Below are 26,050 nucleotides of genomic sequence, written 5' to 3'. Positions count from 1 at the left end.
TGCTGGGGTATGGTAGCTACTATAAATTGACTTGTCGTTGACTTTAATTGTGTATATTTATGTCAAACTTCTGTTGAATTAGTTTCATTATGTAATTTTGTGATTTATGAATTTAGTACTGTCATAATTGAACTCTCTAATTTTTTGAATATTAAAAACCATAAATAAATAATAAAAAATGTTTTTTCAATAGGAATTGCCATCTCTAAATGATTTCATTGTAGAAAGGACAAGTTTTCTTCTTGTGGGGGTGTATATAAGCCACAGGCTATTCTTAAAAGAAATATAGGTCAGCCAGAGATCTTTCATAGTTTTTACATGTATACTTATAGGCATCAATGCACTGACAGGCCACTACATGGAGAGGCATCCATAACCAATTGTACACTCTACACACACTTATAAACATCCACATGTTCACACAAAAACAAATGCATACACATCAAATTACAGACACGCACCACAGAATGGCAGTCACTTACAAGCACACACTCTCGGACACCAAGAAAAAACACACACAGACATACACATCCAGTGAGACACACAATCTCACACCCACATACAGACACACTCATGATCACGGGCGCACCCATACACACACACATACCCCACACAGATACTCACATAGGCACATAAATAGAAGGATGCTGGGAGAATGTATAGTGTATGTGTTAGACCTGTCCGCCTGTGGGTGTTCCCTTCCAATAACTTATTTATTTCTTTGTCCCCTTTTGCTTCCCTCTTAACTCTTTTCATTTTTCTTTTTCATGTCCACTGAGATTTTTGGCGTTGTCCTGGGGGTTAGGTGCTACCTTGCCTGATATGTTTGTGAGGACTTGTCGCACTTTTTAGAAATGATGTAAGCAGAGACACAAAATGGTGGCTGATAACCGCCATCATTTTTACCTCAGGAACTAGGGCCATAGGACTCTATGAGGAAGTTCTAGAACCTTCTGGCTAGCTCTGGTAGCCAGAACCCAGACTATAAAAGGCCAGAACCAGGGTGGCCATTTTAGATGCTAAGGAGTGACCTTAGAGCCAGTTGAAGTGCCGGCTGTGGCGCTAGGGGGCTAGGACACACAGAGGGTTGAATTCCTTCCCTAGGGATTGCTGCCTTACTGCTGTCACCGACCCGCTGACCATAGACCTGGCCCTTTTGAATTGTACTCGGTTGATTGGGACACAAGGCCCCCATGAGTTACTAGAACCCTTCCCCTGACGCTGGGGTGAAATCGTAAGTCTGCTGGTGAACTGGGCAGGGAATTCTGCTGGGACCCGATAGCGACAAAGTGCCCTAAGAACTAAAGGGGAATTCTTAGACTTCGACAATCTCAAGGACTTCCGTCTCTGATACCCCCGTAGTGCTCACCTCTCTCCTGTGCTGGCAAGCGCTGCCCCGACGTTGTCTGCCCCTCCCTGAGGTGTTGGGTGTGGAGCGGGAGCGTGGTGATAGAGACAGCGGAGCAAGCGAAGGGGCGCAAGAATAGTGGCCCGTAATCGCGCAGGTCCTAAAGGGAGGGAGACACTACACCCGGAGAAGGGGCGGAGCAACGTCACGGAGTAGCTGCTGGCGGGCGGGTCCAGAGGAGGGCCTGTCAGCCGCCTGAGGAGAAAGGCGGCACCGCAAAGGAAGACACTTTATCTTGCGTGCAGAATCGGCAGCGCGTACCTTCATCAAACCTGTAGCCGCGCCTCAGTGAAGACCGGGGTTGAGATACAACCAGCGTGCCGATAGTGAGTGGGACCCCCCCCCTCCTGCAGGCTTTGAGGTGGTGCGGTTTGGCCCGTGAGGGGAGAGGACTCGAGTCTACGGCGCTGGTGGTGAAACGGTGAACTGGAGGAACCAGCCTCCCTGATTACAAGTAAGCGGGGAGCGGGGGGCTGGCAAGAGAAGTGGAACCAGAAATCTACGCCACGGTCCCTGGTGTTTAGTTGAGGCGGAAGAGCTCTGTGGAACTGTGTGCTCACCAGCGCGAGTTGAGCTGGCAGGACTGCAAATAGACTTGTGACTTAAAACTCAATCGTTTTAGGGCTAATTCTGGCTGGTTAATAACGAGGACCAGGGAAGCCAGTGACAGAGGAAATTTCCCACGAAGTTGGAACAGCATTGACCCCGTTCTCCTGAGAAGGGATTAAGAAGGGGGAGGGGAGAAGCATAAGAGTGAAAACGGGCAACTGTTGAGAAGACATATTGGTAAATCTAGCTGAGTCGGCTTCTCCATGGGCACCAAATAGTCCTAATGTATACTTCTGCTAAACTGTATAAATGAGGAATGTTGCTTCAGTGACCCCTAACTAAACAAATTGAGAATAGCCGAATTGTAATTGATAAGTAGAATTGGTAATCCATTGAATCTGGGGTCTCCATGATCTGCTGAGTTGAACCTAAAACTATTTCATTACTGAATGTTCCAGAGTGTCACTTTAGTCTAAGCATTAACCCCAGGTCAGAATTGAAAAGAACTGACCCACAGCCCAGCAACAGAGTATTGAGTAATTACTTCTACATGAAAATGTGTATATGCTAATAATCCAATGCGGAGCTATGTAATGAACAGAAACTAAGGACTGCAAGGAAACATAGAGAAACTACAAAGAGATTTTATAAAGCAGATCGTATTTTTCTAAACTGGTGTGGCGTCCTTTATTTTCAGTGGTGGAGCGCTGTGTTACTGTGAGTGAGAATTGTAAGCACAACACATTTGCCTTGGAGTGTAGCTGTCCCTGCTCTGTGCTAAGCTACCCTATGTAGTCTGGTAACCCCAGGTCTAACAGTATGTCAAACACATGAGCACAGCCAATGAATGTTAAAATAGAGAAGACTGAGTTAGTACATTTAAAATACCTGGCTCATGAAAAAGCAGGGATTAGGGATAGAGGGTTTGCTTGTGGCCACACAGTGCTTAAGCGAATGAAGGTTACCCCACACATCACCATCTGTCCACATCTAATGCATGTAATGCCATAGCCTCTGAACTCTGACATCCTGTCATTAGAGTTCTCTGTAGCTGCAAGCACAGGAGATGTTGCTGGTCGAGTAAGTGGTATCACTGGTGATACGACTGCAGAAAGAATTGCTTCAGGTGGCAGAAGTAGCAGGTTTTCACCAAGAGGATGGCTATGAGAGAAGTGGGGACGAAATTCTTCCTGGTCAATCTCCATTTCAAGAAGGCAGATCATGGCAGTGCATGTATTGGAGCAGCCATACATGGCACGTTTTGTTATGTGGGGATAAAAGAAAATGGGCCCACACCAAGAAACAGAGCCAACAATTGTTTTGTGTTCATAGAGCAACTGTCAGCAACTTTTACAGACAATAGTCAATGAAAACCTTGAATAGAAAATAACATTGGAGGAAATATAGGAAATTGTGAATTTTATGAATAGTAATTGCCTAACGGTCTTTTAAGAGCATCACAGCCTTATAACACTTATGTCAGCTGTAAGCCATTCTTTTACCACATCTACTTTTGCAAAATAAATATCAGGAACACTCTCCTCATTTCAATGTTACTTTGCGAACAATGGCTTCTGAGATGGAAGGAACTGGATAGTTCTAGAACAAGATATTGATGTCTGGCAAAGAGAGCCAATGGAACTGTAGAAAACTAGACTCAAAAACATCAATGTAAGTGAAGGTAGGGATCGTAACAAATATATTTAAGGATTAAACATACATGATTTCCTTCATTGTGCATAGCCTTCACATCAGCTCTCAGTGCAACACATTTGTTTTGGGGAAGGAGAGAGCTCTGTTAGGACACTGGCCAGAATAATGCAGATGATATGGGCCACTGGTAATGTGACATTTATCTAGATGTCAACTACAGGTTATATGAGTCTATTAGCATTGTAGCCCTTTGCAGAGAATACTAAGAATAATAGCTACCCCCTAAATATCCTATTCTGAAGTGAGAGTGACATAATATATGGATAAACTAACACTTACATGGCTTGAAAATAATGATAGTGAGGCACTAATGCAAATAATTACATTAGAAGAGGTGGAGAAGGTCACCGAGGGCATGGCCAATGGGCGAGCACCAGGGGCAGATGATTGTACAAGGACTACATTGACATCCTGGCTCGAACAATTTTGCAGGAGGCACACTCTCAGGGGAAGCTCCTGCTGACTCCTCTAGAAGCAGTATCTATTGCACTTTTTGAAACCAGATACACAGAAATCGTTATACACACCATACAGGCCTTTGTCACTACTCAATAGTGACGCTAAAATCCTGGTTGAAATTATTGCGAATGATCTACTTCCAAATATCCCTGGGCTGGTTCTAAGTGATAAGTAGGCCTTTAGTGATCAGTAGGGCTCTAACCTGGGTCGTTTGACAATATGTTACCATTTACATGCAGTAAAAGCTTTTGATTTGCTTTAAAGGGGGTACATGAAGGACATACCGAGAAGGATGGATGGAGCTGATACTGTCCCAGATATTGCTTCTTTATTCAAATCCTATTGCTAGATTCAGAATCATTGGGAGTTTGTAGCAAATATTGAGCATTATGCAAGATAATTATCATGATTGTCCACTATTACTGCTGCTATGTGCATTGCCAGCAGTGCCACTTGTAGATCTAAAACTAGAACATCACTCGCTCAGAGGTAATAGATTGGCAGGGAAGCGCATTACAATCTCTCTCAATACAGGTAAAATTCTACATAATGTACTAAATCTCACGGATAATCTTTCTCTTGTCTTGAAACACTTGACTTTAATGGTTTGTCAGGTCCCACGATTAACTGGGATAAGTCCCTTATCTTCCCACTGAACAAGTGTTCAAATCACTAAGTGCTGGAATTTCCTCTACAATGGAAAGCGAACTTTGTCCATTATTTAGGTATCAAACTGCAACATGTCTCTATCATGTTTAGGGACAATTATCGGGTTGCAATTGGCAAACTGGCAGAGTAGATTGATTAGTGCATGAAGCTCTATTTCTTCTTTGCCAGAGGCATAGCTATTATGAAAAAGTTGATCCTTCCTAACATCGTCAGTTTTTGTCAACATCCCCAATACTCCTACATGGGCTTTATTTAACACCCTGAGGACCAGTATGATAACATTTGAGTGGGCAAATAAACAGTATATTGTGAGATGGGACATCCTTTCCCTGCTGTATGTGGCTAAAACTTTTTCCACCTCTGGCCCAAACTGTATTTTCTTGCCGCAAAGGCACAGTTTGTGCACCTCTGCCTGCATGCCCCTGGTATCTGCCACATCTTTCAGCAAAAAGAGAGGCAAGGCACCACTTTGACTTCTGGTGACTGCGATGATGTTTTACCTGAGGTGGTGGCTGTTGGTTTGGATTCAGGGAAATGTTGATGGTAATTGTGTGGTTTTACTTTGCATAGAGACAGGGTTTATTGCAAGTTTATCCCCCCTGCAAAGCAATCTAGGATAACCCAAGGATCTTAAGCTGAAAGGCAAACAGCAAATTGCCACACTGCTGGTGACTTCTTTGGGTTACCTCTTTCTGAATAGAACTTTAAGATCCTTAAATAGTTTGGGGATGATGAGGGTTGATACATTATCACACATTCCTGTACTACAGACTACTCAGCACTTTGAGGGTGCTGCTCCTCCTCTGCAAGCACTCCCTCCAGGAGCTGCCCATGTAGGCAAGAGCGGTGGGGCAGGGTAGGGGAGGGATCCGACGTTCGACAAGGAGGTAACATTAATTAATTATTTAATTCCCCCTCTGCGTCATCTGTCGAATGCCCCCCACCCCAAGCTCAGGTGATGGAAAATATAAACTCATTACACATTCTTACTGATCATATAGAGGGGCAATTCTTTTAGCATGGATGGAGATTGGGGGTGCAAAGTGACTGCTTTGGGGCTGATTTGGGACAGGAGTTACCAAATGACCAGTGGGCCTTTTTTGTGTGCAAGCAGGAGGAATCTCGATCAATATAAAACAACACCTAATGCACAGTTTGGTAACACTACATGCTTTTGTCTATCAATGGATGAAACATGCATTAGATACTTGCATCCAAAGACAAATTTCTGACCTTGGGTTTCCAAGGGGTACAAGGCTACTGCATACGATGATGGTGCATGAATTTGACCCCTACGTCTGACTGCACTACTGGGTTATGTTAAGGAGCCTCACTTCCCATGAGGCATTATACAGACTGGTCTCTCCTGCTGGCCAAGCACATTGACAGTGTGCTTGGGGCTGGGGAGCTCCCTACCCTGGCATCCTTAGTCAGAGATTTGATTTTCTTTGTTGATGTTTCCAACACAACTCAACTCTCCTCCCAACTTCAGTGTGGCCCAGTGATATATAGACTCCCGTGAAACAGCACTTACAGTCACAAGGCCACAACCCTGAGCTCCCGACTTCTTTGGTGATAAGGTTTCATGGCGGCTGGGTGCTTATAATAGATTGGCTTCAAATCATGGTGTGTCAAAATTGACACAAAGTATTGACTCCGGTGTATCTCCTAGTTGGGATTCCCAATGGACATGAGGTTCATCTGTTAGATTTCAATATATTAGTGCAATGTCCTGTTTCTCTCCATACTATATGTGTATCATTTCAGCAAATATACATTGGGTTCTTTCTTACAGACTAATTGTAATGAACAATAATATATTTTCCTATGATCCTGTGGAATGTCAAGTTTGTGATGTCATTTAAATGTGTCTGTTCTGTAGTTGTGTGTGACAAAAGAGTAAACACAATTGTCAGTGCAACAGCAGTACAGAGTCCCAAGCGGGTCCTGCCCCAGTGAATGAGGAGAACATCTGACGGTTGACAATTATACATGCTTTGCACCTATGCAAATATTGTCCCAGTTTGGACACCGAAAGAGGAGCCAGTATCATTGCTTTCAGCACCACGTCCTTAACAAACAGATTTTAACTTTCCTCCAGGAGCCAAATTAGAGACGTTTTAAATATATTTAAATGGTGGAGAGCACCTTCAGTCAGAAGAAATGATCAATGGAAAGATGTGATTAGTGGTCTAAATGAGGATAAAATACTAGACTGCTAATTGATTGCATAAACTTGTTGATTAAGAAATGTGAAGTGCAGGGACAAATACTAGGGGAGAAGGAAAGACTAGCTCGAGGTTACTGCGGGGGGTCAGCTAGACAGTTTGAGGGGTTGTGTAAGAATGAACTATAGAGATGAAAATTTGACCTGCACTTGCTCCTGGATTTTAAAGAAAGTGAAAGCTGCTTTAAAGAAAATTGCAATTCGAAGACTGAGACATACCAGAGCTTTTACAAGCATAGGAGAAACATTTAGTTCAGACTCATTTCAAAAGGCAGAAATGACACTATCAAGACAACACTAACTAAAGTAAGCAGGAACAATATATTATTAGTTTCCATTACTCTATTGTGGGGTACTAAATCTGAGGCTTAACGAACAAGTTGGGCATAGGTCGTAACAGTAATGGATTCATTGATATGCATGTGAGATTTCAATTAAAATGTAGATGAAAATAGAGATTAAAGAATGAATAACATTTCCCTGTTGCCTACAAATCAGTGTTTGGTACTTCAGACAATGTAGCAAAAACCAACATATCAGTAGACGTCTAATTTGAATGATTGTAATTGGTACTGAATAAACATTTCATTTGGGAAGGTAAAATAAGTACAAAGAAGTAGCGAAGATGGCATAGTACATTCAGGAAAAATAGCCACATTGGTACGACATTAAAAGCAGTGCGAATGAGTCATGTATAACTTAGATTGCGGTAAAAGGGGGTTGGATTGAAAAGCAAGAGTTAAAAACAAGCACCATTTATCATTTGGGCATGAGTGCAATTTGTGTGATAGAAACAGATTTATAACATGTACTATTATGCAAACAGCTGAAAATTGCAGAGGGATCAAGAAAAGAGAAAGGGAATGCAAACAAAGAGGCAAAAGAGAATCCAGCAATGTCCAGAACAGACATTCTACAAAGCTTGTGGTCACAGGACAGGACATCTCAGAGTACCTGATGTAAATGCAAACAGATTTACTCTGAAGAAAGTAATTGAAGAGGGAGAAGTGATCCACAGTAAAGAAACAAGAAAGAAGACGTATAAATTCAGCAGAGCTGAAAGTGTAAAAGACACTTGCAACGGACAAAGAAAAGGAGAGTTAGCAGACAAGGTAAACAGGTGAAGCAAAAAATTCAAGAATATAGAAGAGAACAACACAGGAAATGAAGTGCAAGCGTTTTAAGCAAGTAGGCGAAGCACCCAGGAAGGCACCTACAGAAAAAGGGATATGTTGAAGGTATAGAAAAAGCTTTTAAATAAAAAATAAGAAAACTCTTCATACTAGTAGTGACTAGAATGAAATGTTTAAATGTGCATTTGAATGACTCAAACAAGATACAAATGTAGGCCTGTGAAACCGATCAGGAACCCTTTGTAAAGTATTCTAATGAAAATGGCTACAGACCTGTAATACAGAAGGATACTTTGCAGAACAGAGGTATCCTGAAGGACTGGGCAGGGACCTATGTTTATGATAGTTGGGATGGATGAACAGGGCAACCACAATAGAGGCTGGGCCCCGGGAGATGGGGTGCCCAGGGCCAAAATTGACCCCCCTTCCCTTATTTGTATTGTATTTTTAGAATAAAAGAAAAAAGGTCACACCTTGGGGGATGGGGTCCCTGTGGCCAAAATTGGCCTGTAGATAGAACCTGAAAGACCAACTGCATATGCCAGAAGGCCGTGTGTGGCGTAGGGTTGATTGGCTGCTAGGGGTTGAAAGCAGCGCCTGGCCACAGGTCAGGCCCTGCAACCAACCCTACACCCCACACGGCTAGAGGCAGTGCATGCCATCACTTGCCAGCAAGAGGTTGGATGCAGGGCCTGGCAAGAGGCCAAACCCTGCAGCTAACCCCATGCCATGTACAGCCAAAGGCCATATGAAGGAGGGGGTTGCCTTTTAGTATTGTAATAAAATGATACTTTGTGTTAAAAAGAAAACATAGACTTTCACTGAAAATTGACTTTATAGTTATGAATTTAAATATTGTAATTTATATCTTACTGTACCCCCCAAAAAACTTACAAATTCAATGAAAAAAAACAAAGGTTATAGTAACATTATAGTAGGTGAAAATTTTAGTGACAACGTAATGTTTTAAATTCCAAATTCACCAGTTACAGTTTTCTGAAGTAACAATAACTTGTGCCCTAACTTAACTATAACTCAAGCCCGCATCATGCACTACTAATTACCCCACTTTACATCACTCATGACATGATCCATGATATCACTTATTACACCACTGCAACATCTGATATTATATAATTGATGAAAAACTGTGCATGGTGGGGCCGCAATTTAGAGTTATTTCAGGGCATGAGTTATAGTTACTAGAGATAACTATAACTGATGAATTTCAGTGTTTTTTGGAGTTTAAATCTTTACGTTGTCACTGAAATTTTCACCTAACTATAAGGTTACTTTAACCTTTGTTTTTTCAGTAAATATATAAGTGCTATAAAAACTAATTTGTGACAAATGGGTTTAATCATCATAGTGACAGCTCCCACGTCACTCTGCAGAACTTTTAAATTGTTAGAGCTAGGAATAGGATTACACAGCATGGAGGATCAAATTACATGACAAGCTTATATAGTTTGACTACAAAAAGGGCAAATTCTGCTGCAGTATTATTTTCATCCATTTGAGTTTAAAACATTTTTGTGAAATCTGAAAATTATGTGGCAGATGCGGCTAATCCCTATTTATACCATAAACTCTACAGCCACAGCATAATCTACTGGACCTGAACAGTGCTCATTGTTTTAGCAATGGTTTAGTCATGAAAGGTAAATAAAGCATAAAACATTCTAATTCCAATGAGTGGCCATTATTAGCTGCACTTTGAAGAAAACAGCTTTTTTTGCACGCTAACTCCTCTCCAATATAAACATGTAATATAAAAATGCATAACGGGTAACATGTATGATCTGGTCCCATATTGCCTTCCTAGTGTTCAGGTGGCCTTTGGCCTCATGGCTTGTGATGTGACCAGAACACTTTTTGAACCTATAACAATATTTTCGTGTTGTGTATCTTCTGCATGAAGAAGCAATGTTCTGCAGCTCTGACTGTACCTGATTGAAAGAGCGCTTTACAAAAGGTCAAGCTATTAATTAAAAAATGGTGGGCAAGTAACACATGATTCAGTAAATGCTCCAACAATGGACGCATTGCATGAAATTGATGTATCAGCAAAGGTTATTTACAGAATAGGAGAATCAAAATTACCTGATGGTGTTCCAGTGCTTAGGCATTCATGTTGCAGAACATTAATCCTTAGTATGTGGTGCAGGACTACAGTGACATACCTCAGATATACAAAAAAATAGCGCCCAGGCTTGCCTTTTCTCTTTTCAAATCGTTTTTGCTGCATTCTTCAGCTCCATAAAGTGCTTGCCTTTGCCTTCATCAGGAACGAATTTGTGATTTTGCTACTTCACCATGGTGGGAGCATGATTTTTAAGCTAATTATTTACATATTTTCTCCAGAGAAGTCACACTGGATTTCTGTAGTTTACATTTTTCTGTGTAGAGAACTTTGTTTTCCGATTACTTTCATACCACTGTCTCTGTTTTGTGCAACTTTGACACATCCCAAAACAGCAAGTGCCAATTTTAGGGTTCGTAATGATGGAACATGGAGCGACAATCAGTGTTTTACCCTTTTTGCCTACTGCCAGAGTATAGGGTGCTAGTGTTAACTGTGGGATATCACAAATATTTTAACTACTATCCTTTTTTTATAATGACTGATGGGGCTGTGCTGAAGTTCTTCCAGCTCCCAGGTAGCTTTTATCATGGGAGTCTGAACTGCACATGTCTGGCTGGCCACAGCAAAACAACCGGCCAGTCTGACATGCGCAGTTCAATATCACAGCCTCCTTCAATCTTCGCCAGATTGCTCAGTAGCCCTGTGCCGACCCTACAGGAATCATATGCTCAGGTATATGGAGTCTGTAGGGGGTCAACAGCCCCATGCTCAAATGGACAAGCCGCCCCTGTGTGCAGATTGTGGGAGCAGACAGTCCGCAGGGTGATCTGCATGGCACCATAAGCGCCGTAGCTGGAGATATAGAAAATCCGACCCATTACACACATTGACTGATCCATGTAAGTAGCATGCTGGCGGGAGGCGGGCTGTGCTACCTTAGTGGACTCATACACTTCAGGTCGGTTTGTAGCCCTCCAGGAGATCACAGAGTTCTTTAATGTAGGTACGGGCCAATTACTTCAAGATGCCAAAATTGCAGCCATGGCCTGGGAAATATGACCAGGGTTCCCGAATGCTCCCAACCTCACCCTGATGCTTGTTGCGTGGGTGACAGGGGTAGGAGACTCATTATTCATATATACCGAGTGTTACGGGCGGATAGGCCTAAACAACCTCTCAGATGGAGGAAACATGCCAGTGGGTTGTGAGTTCCAAATTATGACAGCGAAATGGATTAGGATACATGGTGGGTTGAGGGTCGTCTCTACTAACATGCTCTTTAAGCTTACTCAATATAATGTGGGGCATGTCACTTATCTCTCACCAAATCACCTACATGTGATTGATCCCACTATGAACGCATGTTGCCCATTGTTGCTATATGGAGCCAGTTTTTTCCATGTCCTGTGGAGCTGTCCCCGGATTGTTTATTACAAGGGTGAGGTACTTCAACAATTACATGGAGTTACGGAGTGGACAATACCCAGAGAAATGAAACACGGCTTACTGGGACTGTTTTCAGCTAGGAAAAGAAACTATCTAGGATATTTAGACTCCTTGGCTTGACTCTAGCCAAGAGGCGTATATCCACTCAGTGGTTGAGTCCGATGGCCCCCGACCGTGGACTGGGTGTGTGACATGATGGAATGGACTGGGGTGGAGGCAGCATAAATGAAGAAGGTCACATGCAACAATAAACTAGTGAAAGACCTGCTGGCATGGGATGCCATGATTCGTGACCTTGACGAGGACGGCCCTGCTGCCTAGGGGGCAAGGGAGGATGCATCCAATATTGTTATAGACTAAGTTCAGTTCACCTGACCTATGACTAGACATGATTAATGTGTGAAAGGGTTTGGAGCCGGGTGAACATGGTGGAAATACTAGTGGGATACACTATGGGGGACCTTTGACACTGTTTGATATACTTTGTTATGGGAAAAAGGAGGAGCGCATTGAGCACGGAGGGGTGGGGCTGGAGAGAGGTTTTACTCTATTATGGTCTGTTGGATTTATTATGTTATTCCTTTTTGAGAATTTACTATATCACTTCCTATGGGGCATAACAGGTGGCGATTATTTTAGATATTCATGCTCAGACCATGGGCAACCTGTTCAGGACAAACAGAAACACAAAACCTCTCCTAGAACACAATTAGTCTAAAGGTGATACATCCATAGATCCATCTATATCAACATTGTCCAACACACACCAAGAGTTATTTGAAAAACATATTTCTTATTTTATTTCTTTTTATATGTACACAAAGAAAGTATCATCAAAATATTTCAAAATACACTGTCAATATAAATATACAATACAACCCCAATCAACCTGAAGCACCCAAACATCCTCACAGTCACTCAAACAACCATACACAATTAAATAAAATATTCACAATACAAATGGGAAAGACAACACAAAAAAAGAGAAAGACAATACAATGATAATCACTCAACAAACACAAGCAAACAAAGCAGAAAGCGCCGACGCGCGTTTCGGAAAGGACGACTGTCCACAGTTCCTTCGTCAGGGCGCAAACAAATTTTCAGTAGACTTTCTTGAGGAATCAATTTCTTCAGTTTATAATCATGTAGATAATTCATGTAAATAATTCAGGATGTAACCAGACTCGGGGGCTCAGTCTCGAAATCAATATATACAAATAGAGAATATCTGTTGGGACAATGGAACAAGAATAAGCAGACATATACATATTTCAATTGAGAATCAAAAGATTAAGCTGCTGGAGAACCTCAAAAGAATATAAAGCCACTATCCAGAAGAACCATATAGACCTCCATGTCCAATGCATTAAGAACAGTGATAAAAAATTAAAGAGGCCAGAAAGAAACCCCAAGTGCATACACCGAAGGGTAAAAATTGAAGAACTTATATAAAAAGTGGCTAGAACGTGATTAGAACCAACACCCGTGAAAATAAAAACAACAAATATACATATATTAATCCTATATCCAGGATATCACGAGAACCTACTGAATATCCAATACAGCCATTAGAATCAAAGCCGCTTAGGTGTGTAGCCAGCCACACCCCGATGTACTTGAGGGCCTGATACTGAGAAAACACAAACATACACTACATAATTAGATGTACACTGAGCGCTAGGGCTACATTATCACAGCACCATATTCCTGAGATCGAATAAGGGGATGAAAGCCACGCTCTAAAAAGGATACAAGTGGTGCAGATCCGGCATGCCTAAGATATGTACACCGAGGAGGAACAACCAAATGAATTCCTCAACTATAGGTGACTATATCGCCCACACATACAATAGGCCTGCCTGATCTAGATATACTCCACTCCAAACAACCCATATAGATCTGGGCATAACTCAATCAGTACGAGGCCTTCATGAATAGTTTCTAATGCAATGGATGGTTTTATGATACATACTATGTATGTGTCTATTGTTAAAATGCTGGTAAATAAGAAAATAAACAATGTAAAAAGCACTTCCTTCTGAAATAGGAAAGACTTCATGAGTTCACCAACAAAAGAAATTGCAAGGTAAGACAGATGTGCAGGCAGAGCTAATCAATTATATGCTTTCCTTGGTTGGTAGCGTTGGGTCATGATCTCCTTTATTTACAGTTTTCCTAGTATAGTACTTTTTCCATTCAGTCCTTACAAGTATGAGCTCTTTTCGGAGTGAAAAATTTGAGGGTCATAATGCCCTTCTCTCTAGGGACCGAGAGCGGCATTAATCCGTTAAGGACTTTGGTGCTCCACCTTCTGACTCTGGTCATCAAAACTGTGGGGCAGATTTACAAGCTACCTTGTGACACTGTTGCACCATTGGTGTGTCACTTTTGTGACGCAGCAGCGGCATAAAAAATGTGGCCAATTAACAACGTGGCGCATCTAGGGAGATGCGTCACGTTGTAAAGCCCTGCATCACATTATACCTGCGTCAGGTATAATGTATGCAGGGTTGGCATTCCCAACCAAGAAAGCCTCATAAAAGTGACGCAGTTAAATCTACAAGATTTCAGTTAAGCATGGGTGGATTTTGCGAATTGGCAATCCGCGAAATTGCGTATTTACGGATTCGCAATCCGCAAAATCCGCGAACTCTCGCAAATTTTGCGGATTCTTTTTTTTTCTGTTCACAAGTGTTCCTGCCATTTCGCAAGGGTTTTTTACCAGTTCGCAAACGTGAACTTACTTGTCGGGTAGCAACGGTCGCGACCATGTTGTTTCTACGTCTGGTTTATCACAGCACCCTCTGTTTCACCACTGCCACCCTCTGTTTCACCACTGCCATACTCTGGCTCACCCATGCCACCCTCTGGCTCACCCATGCCACCCTCTGGCTCACCCATGCCACCCTCTGGTTCATCACTGTAGATTATGGGTGGAAAAGCACACCTGCCCTGCCTCAACTGACATGAATTAATTTGGGGCTGATTAATGTGTCACTGAATTTGAACTTCCAGTCTGGCACCTGCTTCCTTATCTGTAATTGCTTTCTGTTGCAGTGTAATTTTTTTTAACAGGACCTTTGTGGCATACTTGTAGCTATTCTCTGAGCCTGCTGTGAGAGTCAGAGCAGGGTCATAGAATAGTTGCAAGTAGGCAACTGAAGTCTGGAGGGGCCCCTCAGGAAGCACTACAGGGAATGGTTACTAATGATAAGATTGAACTTTTGCACCTGCTGAGTGCTTTCAGTTTTGCAAAAATCGTTTTTCTGCACAATATATTTTATTTAATGTTCTGAAAAAGTTCCAAAATTGTAGTTGCAGCAACTGTAATGCCCCAAACAAACTTACTTGTGAAATTTTTAATCCAAAAGTGATCCAAAGAAAGTCAAAAAGGCCTCAAATCCAAATATCCAGCAGCATCCACAAAAAGTAATCCTTCCAGGTCAAGATCCAAATCAAAGTGACCAGGACATGAACAAAGCACTGGGAGGAGCCTACTGGACAGGAACAGGAAGTTGGAGACTCTGGGGCACTTCCTTCCTCCCACCCCCCCAAAATGGACTCCTTGCAAAAAAAAGTGCAGGCAAATGTCAACCTGAGGAGTTATTCTAATAAAAAATCATTTTCAGAAGGTTTATGCTGACTGCTGGTGGATTTCTTGTGCGAAATTGCAAATTTTGCAATTTCGCAATTGCGAGATTGTCGCTGCCCGCCGCATCTACGTGTTCGCAAGTGTTTACTCCCGCGATGTGTGATCACGGGCCTTTATGACGTACTCGCGTTGCCAAACTCTCGCTGTGCAAGGTGGCAAGCCGCGATGACGTAATAGCGGTCGACAAACTCCCGCGGGATCCCGCAGCAAGATCCAAAATGGCGCAGCACACGCAAACATGGAGAAAAACAACTCTTCAAACGCTGAATGACGGTAAGTGAACGCTGCGCGCCGCAAAATTGTATAGTATTCTATTTGGCAAGTACGACCAAGCAAAAAATCCGCTTCGCGCGGATTTGCGAATTTTCGGCAAATTCGCGAGAGTTCGCGGATTGTGAATTTGCCAAAAATCCGCAAAATCGGCGAGATGCCTTGCTGGAGTTGCGTTGTACTTGAGACACGACACAACGCCAGCAATGCGTGACTTTTGGGCCAACAGAATTTCTGACAGATCTGTCAATCCTTGCGCCATGGTGCGCCGTAATGTAAATATGGCTCATCCATGGTGCACAAGGGTATCGCAGGCTGGTGCAGGAAAACTGACGCATCTCTACAGATGCATCAGTTTCTTGTAAATCTGCCCCAATATATTCAATTATATGTGAAGCACATTAGGCTTCACAAAAAGACCTAGAATAATTTAGTTTCAAAGCATGATGGTTTTAAAGGTTAGTGGATTACAGAAGGCAATATCAGGTTAACGTCAATTAATAATCGTAATGCGTATGCTTTAATTTATATGCAATTCAAATTACATAAAAATCTTAAAGATCAGATGATGACAAGCATGGGGTCAGCTCATGGGGAACATTAAAAAAAGTCAGTTCTCTACTTAAGAGAGCAATCTAATAACTCTTACTCAACTCTGCTCTAGTCTTGTCATCATATTCTTAACTAAAAACACACAAGCATCAACATTTTACATACCTCCATGTAGTTCTCAGAAGACTGTCTAATCAGGTTAGAGCAAGATGATACAATTATATGATAGTTAGGTTCTCAAGATTTTTCACAATATAAGCTTATCTATGATCCCTTCAACTGTAAACTATCTACAACAAGATATATGATACATGCACTAGTCTGCACCCTGAAAGTGGCTTTTTGAAAGCATTATCCAATAAAAATATTCCACACTAATCACAAAGAAAAGAAAACATTTCTTCACATGGGAAAGAAGGATAACGAACATTGTGTTCGACAATTAGAACTTCATCTTGCCTAGAAATAAAATGTTCACCTGTCACAAAACAATATGGCAAACATTATTAGCTATTTTGAAATTCAGGCCATATTTCGAGAACTTAATTTCTTGTAATTCTGGGTATCACCACCAATCACATTTTCACTAATTGAATTTTCCCATTATACATAAGTTGTCGATTTTCGCACCTTGCTTCTGGACTCCTCCAAAACTATGAGCTCACAGTGCACTTTGCCATTGACGTTGTCCATCTCAATTCTTCTCTTTTCCTCTTTCTTCCTCGCTTTGCTGACAACTTGTTCTTTCCATGGAATTAGACCCACCTTTATTCAAAATCATTTTGATTCCTCTGGCAAAAATACATGCATATTGCACAAATTGGAAGAATTAGCATCAGTGTTCATACAGTCTTCAGAATTCCTCCAATAATACTACCAAACCACTTGCCAATCTTCAAAAAATCTTTCCTCATTAATTTGCTGCCACCTGTCTCCACTAAGTCCTTCACTTGCAAGGAAATGTCTATGATGTTAGTAATGAACTTGTTAATCTGGTTATTTGCATATGGCACATAAGTGAGCTTTGCTGAACATGAAGCATGAGATAGACTCCACATTCTTTGTTATAAATGCCTAAAGTAAGCTACAGAACCATAAGGCCATACGTTCTTTATTTACTGCATTTAAAGCACCAGTTGTATTAGTAGCCAAATGATCTATTAAAGTAGACCACTTTCTGACCTTGAAATCATTCAGAACTACACCTACAGAAGGTATGATAGCTCCAATAAGTGCCCTACTACTTGTGGAGCACTACGCTTAGCTTTTCCAGGAGCCACTACACTCTTATCTATATTGCTAGAAATTAGGTGTTTGCTTGGCAGAGGTATGCACCCTGTCCAAGCAGGAACCACAATCCTAGTCGATGGAAGTCACAAACACACCCTAAATTAACCTGTGCTCACCCTCTGGTAGCTTGGCACTGAGTTGTCAGGTTTAACTTAAGCGACAATATGTAAGCGGTTTGTGTCCATCAAACAGTAAATAGTGAAAGCACCACGCAAAAAGATTCAACACCAAGTTAGAAAAAACACTCTAATGTACAATTAAATACTAGAAAAGATGGGGTTTTACGATGGCCCCAATATGGTAGTTTTGATACTGAGGTTTTAGATAATTTAGAAACGAAATTGTTTAGAAAGAAAGCCCGGCCGGCAATGTTTGACTCCTTTCGCCTTTGGCGTAAAGAAGCCGGACAACGAGAAATCAAACAAGTTAAAAGAGATAAGAGAGAAAAGGGGTTGTCGATAATGCAAGCTGCCAAGCAGTTTAAAGAGGATGAAGAAGATAAAGCAATTGAGGTGTCAGATAGGCAACATAATATGGCTATTGATAAATGTTATCCAGCATTGCCACCTCTCCTTGAGAATGCGACAAAGGACCCTGAAAAGGACCCTTTAATGTCGCATCTATTGAGATTACCACCCCCTTATGCACAGAATGCTACGGCACCTCCTCCACCTCTAGTTGTTCCACCTCCTAGTCCTGCTCAACAGCCAGCTCCTCCCCAGTTGGTTTCTCCTCCTACGGCGCAGCCTCCTCTGGGGCCGCCGACTTTGCTAACAGTTCTGCCTCAAACTTCTCCATCTTACTCTCCTGTACCCTCGATTTCTCTTCCTACTACTGCTACGCTTCTATCACCTCAAAATACTTTGTCTCCTGTCCTTATGACAGCTTCTCCTTCTGCTCGACAAAGACTGACTGATACTGTTACTGGTCTTTTGTCTCCTTTCTTTGGGTCTTTGAGTATGACCCCTGTTTCTGCACGTAAACCATTACGTAGCCAGCTTCCTGGTCCCGAAGAACGGGCCGTGTTAGATCTTTTGGCTCGAAGGTGGATTTCGAATATGTCACGGTATCATTTAGAGTCAGTTATGGATGTCTTCCTGCAGTGGGAAGCACCCAAGCAGAGATATGTGTTTGATGTAATGTGTACTTTCCTCCGTGAGGAATGGGCAGATAGTGATTTGGGTTCAGTCCCGGTAGAATTACTAAATGTCCAGTCTGAGTTTGCGAAAGTAACGATAGTGGGTCCCGGAATTGAGGATGCGGTTGCGATGGTGCTTGCGTTTAGGAGCGATTTCCCTTCTCAGCGACTGTTTGAGTCTGATCCTTTTGTTAGGAGAAAAGTATGACAATATCCAATGAGAGAGGTTCCCCCAGTTTGGAGAGAAGGGAACGCAAACGCTAATCTGCCTGTTTTGCCTCATTTTCAGAGAGTATGGGTATGCCAGGGAAGAGAGTAGAAGTTTTGGCCCTTAAACAGTCTTTACCTGATCCCCGTAAGAATCCAGCTGGCTATTACAAAGAATTGTCCCAGACAGTTGACGCATGCATCATGAACTTAGCAGACATAGATATGCTGTTGGGTAATGTAGTACTTTAACCTCTATGGGCAAAAATTCGTCATGAGGATCATGCGATTGAGTTAAGTGATACATGGGTGAATATCGCTGCTGCGGATGGTAGACAGGTTGGTGGAGCTAAGCCTGAGCCCCTAGTGGCAGATCTACCTGGCAGAATTATAGATCTTATGAAAACAATGATGCCAGCGTTACGAGTAAATTGGGACAAGTTAGCAGCATGTAAGCAGAAGAAGGACGAAAGTGTATCTGATTTCTTCACTAGGTTTGAAGAGACATTTATAGATCACAGTGGTCAGGATATGAGTACGGAAGGTGGACAAAGATTGTTCGTAGATAAGTTTGTCTTTAACTTACTTCCTGAACTGTGTAATAATTTGAAAGATTCTGAGAGTTCTTGGGCTGTTTCCTCACGGTATACAAAAACAATGGAGGAGTATCCCCTCAAGGACAGAGAACAAAGCCTCTGAGTCTGGAGTTAAGTGCTCAAGTCAGCATAATGTGCCCCAACCTGTTGTCGGATAATGCATATCCTTATAGAAGACCCCTCACTCACCAACCTGGTTGGTGACATGCTTCATCATCGGGGTCCCACCCCATAGGCCGAGTGCCCACAGGGTGTGCTACGACACCTGATTACAGTGGAGCTGGTTAGTTTTTTCTTTTATGTGTGCATAATTATCAAAAAGTGTATTAAAAAAGGGCCAAAACTACTCACTTCAAGGTTTATTCTTGAGTGCTTGAACCTTTATAAAAACAGTGTGGCACCTGTGCCTAATTAGGTAGGCTTTGGTGTCTAAAGAAGTAGAGTGCGTTAAAAATAGCGGAGTGTGCTATGTGAGATGTGAAATTTTACAAATACTACTGATTATTAGGTCTACATGTTTCAACCATTGAAATGATTCTTTGGTTTTCGTCAGGACCGTGGTTTATGAACTGGGTGGTCCGCACACGCTAAGGCACGTCCTGCCCTAGTCCAAATGAGAGGCCGCAAATTGTGATCTCATGTAAAAAGGTGCGTTTTTCCTTATTCGGGAAAAAAACCGGTAAAGAAAACGAGGGGACAAAAGAAGGTAGGGGTCACATACCAGGGTAGACAAAACAAATGAATAACATTTAACACATATGTTACTAGTCTTTATCCCAAGCAAAAGATCAATAGATGGAATCATGCCAGCGTTTTAGAATCAAACAATAGGGTCCATCTATAGCGATCTAGTGACACGTACTTCAGTGAGTTTTACCGGACTGTGCCTGAAGTACAGAACCAGCGCCAAGAAGAGGTGTCGAACTGGTTTGGCGTCTGGGGATATGGTGTAAAATGGGGGCCGTAGTAAGGGAGAGTGATCTCTTATCGTGCTGCGATGTGTTTCCTCACGGCCCAGATATTGGTGACTGCACATTACTACGTGAATAGGGATAAGGACGAGAAAGAAAGAGTAGAGAAAAAGACAAAAGACTTAAAGACAAAGGTTCTTTTGCAGCAGGCGTGTCCGCCTCGCTCAAATCAACAAGAGTTACAGCAACGCCCACAGTTTCAGCAACATGCATCATTTCAGAGACCGCAACAGAAAGCTGGGTATTTCCCTCCAAGGCCACCTTTGGGCTTGAATCAGTGTGCGTATGGTAGGGAGGAAGGTCATTATAAAAATGAGTGTCCTGTTTTACGACAGCGCGCGAGTGGGATACAGGCCCCGAGAGGTCGTGGTGGTTTTCAGGAAGTGTCAAGGGGTAGAGGACGTGGTGCGTTCCCTCAGAACGAATGTTCCTTTCCCCCACAAAATTCCATGAATTGTTTTGATCAGCAGAACATTGCGTCTGGTTAGTCGACTCAGTACTATGCTGATGACTATTATGTTGAGAGTGAGAATGCTGATTATAATGATTGCTAGGACAGCCATGGACAAAGAGAGGGAGTAGTGTCGGTTCCAGTAGATCAGAGTGGGCCTTATGTTGCAGTAGCCACATCGGGTGTGGTAGAGCCTTTTCTTGTGGATACTGGTGCAGCGAAGAGTTCTATCATGCACTCTAAACTCCCTGGCGCACCTTTGTCTGGCTTAACTAATGTTTCGGTAGGATTCTCTGGCGCCCCAGTTCGTACCCAGTTTCTAGTCCCTTGTCTCTTTCTATAGGGCCTTGTGAGTTGGAAGCACCTCTCATTTTAACGACAGGTTGTGGTGAGAATTTGTTGGGTTTGGATTTGTTGAAAAGGTTGCATGCAACATTGCATTGTTCTCCTTCGGGAGTACAGCTTACATTGGGTAAGAAAGTGATCTCTCCGATGTATTTGTCTAAAGATCGGCTCCCACCGGAATTGCGTTCTCTCCCTGATACTCTTTGGGCTACTGGTCCTAATGATGTGGGTCTTTTGGAGATTCCACCTTACGTTGTAACGCTTACAGCGAATGTTAAATTGCCGAGCATTCCCCAATATAGGATTTCTAGCGATGGTGAAAGAGCGCTTTTAGCAATCATTTATGTTTTGATTGAGAAAGATGTGATTGAAGAAACGAGAGGTAATGTGTGTAACAGTCCCGTTTTGCCTGTCCTGAAGCGCACTGACTCTTCTCAGCCACCTGTTTATAGGTTTGTGATCGATCATAGAGAAGTTAATAAAATCGTCGTGCCACAGTTTCCTGTTGTTCCGGACATTACTGCTTTGCTGACTATGATTCCTGCTTCAGCTGCCTGGTTTTCGGTTATAGATCTGAAGAATGCTTTCTTCAGTATTCCAATTGCCGAAGAGAGTAGAGATATTTTTGGCTTCTCTTTAGGAGGCCGAAGCTTCCGGTTTAAACGCGCTCCTCAAGGCTATTGCGAAAGTCCTATTTATAGCCAGGCTTTGAAAACTCAGCTTGATACTCTTGTGTTGCCTGCTGGTACTGCTCTTATTCAGTATGTTGACGATTTATTAGTGGCTGCTGATGATGAGGAAACTTGTAAAGAAGCTACTATTTCTTTGTTGCGACATTTGTCTGACTTGCACCATAAAGTGTCACCTTCAAAGTTGCAGTATTGTCGCCAAGAAGTGACCTACTTAGGTCATCTCTTGTCAAAGGAGGGAAGAAGGTTGACCCCAGAACGAATTCAAGCGATTGCTCGAATGACTGTGCCAAATACGCAGAGGGAGGTACGTGCTTTTCTGGGTATCACGTCATATTGTAGACAGTGGATTCCGAACTTTTCTTTGTTGGCACTGACTTGTAAGGATATACCGAACCCTTTTCCTTGGTCTGACGATTGTCAGAAAAGTTTTTCTGAGTTGCGTGATGCATTGTGTTCTGCTCCAGTGTTGGGTACTCCTGAATACAGTAAGCCTTTTACACTCTATGTCCATGAGAGAGAAGGTTGTGCATTGTCAGTTTTGACTCAATTCCGGGATAAACAACGTCCATGTGCGTATTTCTCGTCGACTTTAGATCCGGTAGCCAGAGCATTGCCAAGTTGCTTAAGAGCTACAGCGGCAGCGGCTGTTTCTATCCGACAGTCTGCTGGGTTGGTGATGGATAATACGTTGGTTGTGATGGTTCCACATGCAGTGGACATTTTGTTAAATCGAACAAAAACTCAGCACCTTACTAGTGCGAGGTTGTCGGGTTATGAGTTGACGCTTTTGGCTAGTCATGTGCACATCAAGCGGTGTAATGTATTGAATCCAGCAACATTGTTGCCGATTTCTGTGGATACAGATGGTCAGGAACAGCATGATTGTTTTTTGAGGACGGAAGAGGAGACGAAGGGTAGAGTCGATCTGAAAGACACTCCTCTTTTTGATCCTGATGGTACGCTATGGGTTGATGGGTCATGCTACAAGCTCCCGAATGGTGATACGACTGCAGCATATGCCGTGACGACATTATGTACGATCGTTGAAACTGCACGAGTGAGCCATAATTCGGCGCAAGCAGCAGAGTTGATAGCATTAACGAGAGCATGTACGTTGTCTGAAGGAAAAAGAGTGAATGTGTATACCGATAGTCAGTATGCGTTTGGTGTAGCACACAGTGTTGGACGTTTGTGGAAAGAAAGGGGATTTCTCACATCACATGGGACTAAGATCCAACATGGGCAGTTGGTGAATGAGCTTCTTGAGTCACTTACTTTGCCGAAGCAAGTTGCGATTGTGAAGTGTAGTGCTCATCGGAAGGTTACGGATGATGTTGGTCGTGGTAATGCGTTTGCGGATGAAGTTGCAAAAGAAACAGCGAAAAATGTGATGAGTCGAATGTATGTTGCAGGCCCTGCGAGATGGATTGGTGCAGTTGGAATGTGTGAAGATACGATTGAGAGTGTGAACTCAATCCAGGTTGAAGCTACTGAAAATGAAAAGAGTGTGTGGAGAGAAACTACGGGTAGATTGGATTCGACTGGTTGTTGGGTTGAGTTATCAGAACACCAAAGATGGATGTTGCCGGATGCGTATGTGCTTGCGGTGGTTACGATGGCACATGGTTTGTCTCACATTAGTGCAAAAGGGATTTGTAAGCTATTGGCTCCAGTGTGGGAGAATGGTGGGATTCCCAAATGTGCGGAGAATGTGGTCAAGAATTGCATGGTGTGTCTGATGTATAATCCTGGTAAGGGAACTCCAACTCCAGCTGGTCACTTTGCGCCTCCGACGTATCCGTTCGAGGTTCTGCAATTGGATTTTATCCACATGGAAAGGTGCAACAATTTGAAATACGTCCTTGTAGTTGTTTGTGCCTTTTCTAGATGGGTAGAGGCATTCCCCCTAAAAGATAATACTGCCTCGTCCACAGCTAAAGTCTTGCTCAAAGAATATTTCCCTAGGTTTGGGTTGCCAAGGATGGTGTGGAGTGATAACGGAAGTGAGTTCGTGGGGAAGATCATGAAGAGAGTGTGTGAGGGTTTGGGCATAAAACAAAAATTTCATGCTGCAAATCATCCCCGATCAGCTGGTTTAGTGGAATGTTACAATGGCACCCTAAAGCTGAAATTAGCCAAGATTCAGGCGAGTTCTGGTCTCCAATGGCCCGATGCTTTGCCGTTGGCACTTTTGTCAACTAGAACTACAGTGCATTCCCGAATCGGACTAAGTCCGTATGAAATCGTCTTTGGCCGACCGGCAAATGTGTGGGGAGTGCCGAGACCAACGAAATTTAGTGATATTGACTATCCTGTGTTGGTGGACTATCTGTATGACCTAACGGCTAAACTGCGTGTCTTGCATCAACAGGTTCACGATAACCTACCACCAGCCTCTGTGGACCCAGGTCACACCATCAATCCCAGTGACTGGGTCCCCGTGAAAAATTTTCAACGAACTAAGAACGACCAGGCCCGCTGGACAGGCCCTCACCAAGTACTGTTGGCTACGAGAACGTCTGTGAAAGTCTTTGGGAAGAAAAATTGGATCCACGGCGTACATTGTAAGAGGGCACCTTTGCCTCTGCCGTACGACCAGTGGATCCGTGATGGTATTGCAGATTCTGAGACTGAAAGCTTGCCGAAGTTCACACCGTTTAGCGATGCTGAGTTGGTATGGAGAGGGTCTGAGAAAGAAGACGATGATGTCCTGCAAGCAGCGGTGCCTTCACCTTTGAGTTTGGACACCACCGAGCCTGAACTGTTATTTCAAAGTCAGACAGAGCCTAGTAAAAAGCGTTATAACTTGCGACCTAGAGACAATGGACTATTAAAGAATAAATAATTCCTTTTTTTTTTTATTTTAGAACTGCACTCTCTCAGCCAAAAAACTGTTTTGATCTTTTTTTTTCCTTTTTGCAACCACCATCCGGGTTCAGCTGTAGGGTCGCGGTGTAAAGACTTGGGAGTGCAGCCGTGTGGACACAAGGTCAACGGTTCTGGTTGGTCCTAGGGCGTTCCCTGGACTGACAGACGCACTCCTTAGCAGAAGAAAACCGACCGCCGCGAACAGCCCAGTTAGAGAATGGAGTTTTTAGAGTTCGAGAGAGCTGCTGAGAAAATGAACTTTAAGATGAGACTATGTAGAATAATGCATAGCAAATATTTTCTGATTACATGTATTCTGATGTTTTTTAGCATGACGTTAACTTTGGTGGGTTGGATTGTCTTTTCTACTCAATTGACTTCTGCATCCATTTCCCAACCTACGACCTTTACTACTACTACTTCTTTGCATTCTTTTCATATCTTACCCAAACACGAGCAGATTAGAAGGTCAGAATTTGTACATAACACATTCGTACAGCTACTGCACCAACATCAGTTGGCAGTAAACATTACTAATTGTTTGCTGTTTGTGTTAACACTCGAACCTCTGGCAATTGCGCTACGGGCTAGGGCGGCCGCGGTGGGAATTACGATTGGAGGCGTACATAATCTGCTCTCTATATACGCAGACGACATCTTACTATACCTCCGAGACCTGAATGAAGATCACTCTCACTTGGCGTCCGTTTTTGATCACTTCAAAACCATATCCGGCCTGGCCATCAACCCAACGAAATCCCTGGGCTTTTATTTCCGGGACGGCCTCCTCATATACAATTTGGTGACTTTGTCATCCCGGTAGCCCTTTCCACATTTAAATACCTAGGCATTAATGTGTATAGGAGTCAGGAGGACCAGATTGAGGGTAACGTACGAAGAGCGATAACCGGTCTTCGGGGTAGTGTGAAGTTTTGGACGTCCCTGCCCCTATCTGTCATGGGTAGAGTGGCAATCTCAAAAATGGTCCTACTTCCCCGGATATTGTATTACTTTGTGAACCTACCGGTTCTCCTTCCACCTAATATATTTGCCTCATTGAACACGTTATTGATCGCCCTAGTATGGGGCCCGGGGAGGCGACGTATCAGCCTTAAGAAGCTGCAGTTGTCCACCAGGCAGGGTGGCTTAGGCGTGCCGGATCTGCGCAGTTATTATTATGCGAGCCAACTGCAATGGCTGACCCGTTGGCTAGCAGGAAGGGACCTACACGAGATCGCCTTCACGCAAGCCCAACTGACAAGCGGGGAGCTACACTCCCTACTGCTGCCCACGACTGCGGTCCCCCGGACCTGCCACCCCTCCTA

The sequence above is a fragment of the Lissotriton helveticus genome, chromosome 5_1 (genome assembly GCF_964261635.1).
Source record: "Lissotriton helveticus chromosome 5_1, aLisHel1.1, whole genome shotgun sequence".
Taxonomy (NCBI): domain Eukaryota; kingdom Metazoa; phylum Chordata; class Amphibia; order Caudata; family Salamandridae; genus Lissotriton; species Lissotriton helveticus.
The sequence above is the reverse complement of the archived record's forward strand: the minus strand, read 5'-3'. Positions refer to the sequence as shown.